Source organism: Oncorhynchus mykiss, chromosome 13 (assembly GCF_057628025.1).
Source record: "Oncorhynchus mykiss isolate SJ-2025 chromosome 13, ASM5762802v1, whole genome shotgun sequence".
Lineage (NCBI taxonomy): Eukaryota > Metazoa > Chordata > Actinopteri > Salmoniformes > Salmonidae > Oncorhynchus > Oncorhynchus mykiss.
Window position 1 is genome coordinate 25,017,501 of NC_143034.1, and position 3,825 is coordinate 25,021,325.

Here is a 3,825-nt window from a genome sequence, read left to right on the forward strand (position 1 = left end):
TCGATTCTTTCTCCCGATTGGAATATAAACACAGTGCACTCCAGCTTCCCTAAGCACCAAGCAGAGCGGTAGTGAAGGCGGCTCCCCCATTCACTGTGCGCCCTCAGCGCCTTGAGCCCCACTCACACACAGACATTTACATAAAAGGTGGAGTCACGACAAAGCGTTATTAACGCGCTCGCTGCCAGTTTCCAACCATCATAAAGGATATGAGTAACATGGACACTTGGACAATTTCATTGTAGGCTTTACAGGGGAATAGAATAGAATGGAACATTGCATTGCCTTCCAGAGAGGATGTGTCTTGCAAATCATTTTAAAGAACTGTCAATATAAAATAAAATGTGCATAGTATACAATGGAGAGTGTGGACATAGGCAGACTATGTGAGAACTATAGGCTATGCTGGAGCGCTAGTTCTATGGGCTTATCTCTCACAGTGTCCTCCCGTCTCTCTCATGAGTAACCGCACTATGTTTGGGTCCAGAGTGGGGCAGAGGAACCAAGCGGTCACATTCTTTACCCTCAGCACTCTGCCTTTCACCTCAAATGAGTCCCTTCTGCTTCCTGGTGTGCCTCGGTGCCCCTCTGCCCCTGGCAGACAGCCTGGGTTACCCCTCAAGAGTCACGCCTCTGACTTAAGCTGTCATCACGTATCCACGGTGACATCGGAGCCCCTCCGCCTCGGAGTAGTTTACATTAGCCTCAAGGATGTTCGCTGCTTAGATATCTCTTAAGGGTGATAATGGCTTTGTGAATGACTAGGAGTGACATATGTAAGTGATATTGGCAAAAAAAGGGTGAATGAAAAGGCTTATGGGCTGAGTGTTTCTATCGGGGGTTAAATTGGGGTGGGTGGTGGTGGATCTTGGGAAGGCAACCAACGTGAAGAATAGTTGAACCGCATATAGGCCCACTATCTTGACCTTCTGCGTTGTACAATGAATGGAAAATTCCCCTCCAATCACTCATTCCCGATTCACACGTGCCACCACTATTATTATCGACTGAAAAAAAGAAGGACTAGCGAACAAACCATATAGAGCCTATTAAATGACTACTGCATTCTAATTCCCAATTCTATGGAGCCAACACTGTTCAAAATAAAACATTTCGATCTATGCTGGAGAATTCTATTCATTTTACCCAGTGAGACATGGCATTGTTGTGTGAGGGTGGTGTCATAAAGGTTCCATTTGGAGTATTCAGAGGAGAGTGATGAAAACAACTGGTTAGCTAAGCCCTTCTTGTTTGAGTTGAAAACATTACCATTGAATCATACTGACAATAATATTGACCATTTCCCCCTTTAACGATTCCGGCTACATAACCGTAACAAACACTTGAGGCTGGATGGTGGCTTCAATCTAAACTAAATCAGGGCCGCAAACCGAAGGTTCGTTTTTTGTAGATCAGGCGGCATACTCACACATGGTGTGCACATTTTGAATATAAACATACATGCATCGAGTCCGATTCAATTGGTGGAATGAATTGGAGAGGAGTTTTCAATGGCCTAGATGCTCCCACACGACCACTGGGCCTAAATAAGTAAGAATGGGTGTGTGTGTGAGTGAATGAGGAAAACTGCTGTTGTCTGACACGGCTTACTTTCAAATGTTCGTCACGTCACCAATTGACCAAAGTCTACACCAGGTGGTAGTGCTAGTACCTAGGGTGATCATGCCAAGCTTGACCCCAACCAAGTTCCATGAGTGGACTCGGACGGACTTCCTGCCTGCTTTCCCCGAAGGCCATCATGTCTTCTTAAAGATCGATGCTAAATGTAGCCTAATTACAGTTCAACACCGGTTCAACACTTCCTTGAATTTCCTGACATTCATGAAGACACGCTCGGCGAAAACACTTCTGTCCCTTGTCTTCCTGTTTTTAAGAACAGACCTCCTCCATGCGTGCCATCTTAACCTTTTAAGCGATCCTCTTTGACCATGGCCCGCAGTCCTATATCTGTTACATGACTAAGTCTGTAAAGTTGGGTTCTTTGTGAATCCAGGTGTAGATACTGTATCCTTACGTAACTCACTAAAATAAATAAAAGTGGTCTGGTTCTGGGATCCCCCCCCACACACACACACACAAACACACTCACTCCAAACACACTTTTATTTTAGTGTCTTTGGGAAAGCTTTACGCTCCTTATTGTCTTGACTCAAAGGGAAAGCCCTGACAGCCCTGGCTCGTTCCATTAGTAAGTACCCCAGCTGTCCTGGTCCGTCCTATCCCACAACATATTTTTGGGCTATGTCCTGTTTAGCCTCAGCAATGGTTGCCAAACACACACACACGCACGCACACTCACACACACACAGCGTTTAGGATTTACGACTACTCCATTGTGTGTTCTTTATCTGTGGTTGCACCAGACTACAGGCGGTGAGAATTGTATGTCCATAATAACGGGAATATGGGTTGGAAAAACTGTCTTCAGTACATCTGTCATTCTCAAATAAAATTAAAAGGAAGAAAGAATCATTAATAGGTCTTATCTTTTTGTTTAGTTTGATTCGTTTCTGCCTCTGTTTATTATCCAAAAGATATTGAGGTTGTGTCTCAGGTCAATGTGATTGACTGTGCCTAGTGATTTATTTCAAATGGATACTTCCTATGGGAAATTAGCCTTAGTGTAGACAAAGGTGCAAGCACAAACACGCGCGCACGCACATACACGCACACACACGCACACGACCTAAAGGGGAACATGAACAGTGTTAAGTTACACTGTATGCTAACAGAATGTCAGTTGATCATTAACTGTCTGCTTCCTAGTTATGCTACAAGAACAAACACGTTTGTTGGCTTCTGGCAGTTTGGTTGTTTGAAAATCAAATCTCCCATGACTATTACCAGTGAAAAGGTAAAAAAAAAAAGATATGAGGGGGATTTGTGGGAATTGATGGGCGACGTTTGACTAATTTCCAATACCAGTATCAGGCCTCATCACTATGTTAAGTAAGATTTGTAAATTTGACTGTATATAGATTTTTCTATTGTATGTATTGTATTGTATGTCTGTTTATCCCATGTGTAACTCTGTGTTGTTGTTTTTGTCACCCTGCTTTGCATTTTCTTGGCCAGGTCACAGTTGTAAATGAGAACCTGTTCTCAACTGGCCTACCTGGTTAAATAAAGGTGAAATTAAAAAAAATACAAAAATGAAGTATCTGATTCAGTTGATGACGTTACCTGGTATATTAACGAGGGGACATTAACCTTGTGGGAGGTATCTGTACCTTGATCAGTCGATCAGTCGATTCTCTTACCAGTCTGTACCAAATCGAGAACAGTTTGATAGATCAAGAACAGACGGCGCTTTATGATATCAAACTACAGCTGAAAAAACATCAACAGATCATTTTCATGGCACCTGGAAACCAGTCGGACATGTTTCCAAGAAAATCGTAGCATTCGGCTGCAGCCTGGGTTAATATATTAGCATGATCCTGCCCTCCACTAACAGACACACATCTTCTCCCACCTTCTGACCTAAAAGTGTAACAAACATGAAATTGTGTCCGTATATAAACAGCAATCTCACCAAGACAAATGAGGACACAAAGACTGTCCAATATAATACAACGACAAGGTAAGCTACACACACACACACACACACACACACACACACACACACACACACACACACACACACACACACACAGCCACCTATCCCTGAGTGCCTGGTGACATGGAATACGTCAGCAGATGCTTGAGGAGGGACATTGGACTGGGTCTTTTTAAAATTCATTTTTAATTCATTTATTTGATTTTATTCATAATACAAAAATCTACATCAAACATGTCTAACAA

The 3,825-nt window shown here is 42.8% G+C and overlaps 1 protein-coding gene across 1 annotated transcript in view; it reads right to left on the bottom strand.

Moving 5' to 3' along the window:
- LOC110485784 (E3 ubiquitin-protein ligase NEURL1) overlaps nt 1-132 on the bottom strand; it is a 60,125-nt gene extending 59,993 nt beyond the window's left edge. Inside the window, exon 1 of the mRNA XM_021556950.3 lies at nt 1-132. This exon is cut by the window's left edge and continues 147 nt beyond it. The gene's annotated coding sequence lies outside the window, so the exon portion shown is untranslated.
- Nucleotides 133-3,825: the final 3,693 nt, after the last annotated feature.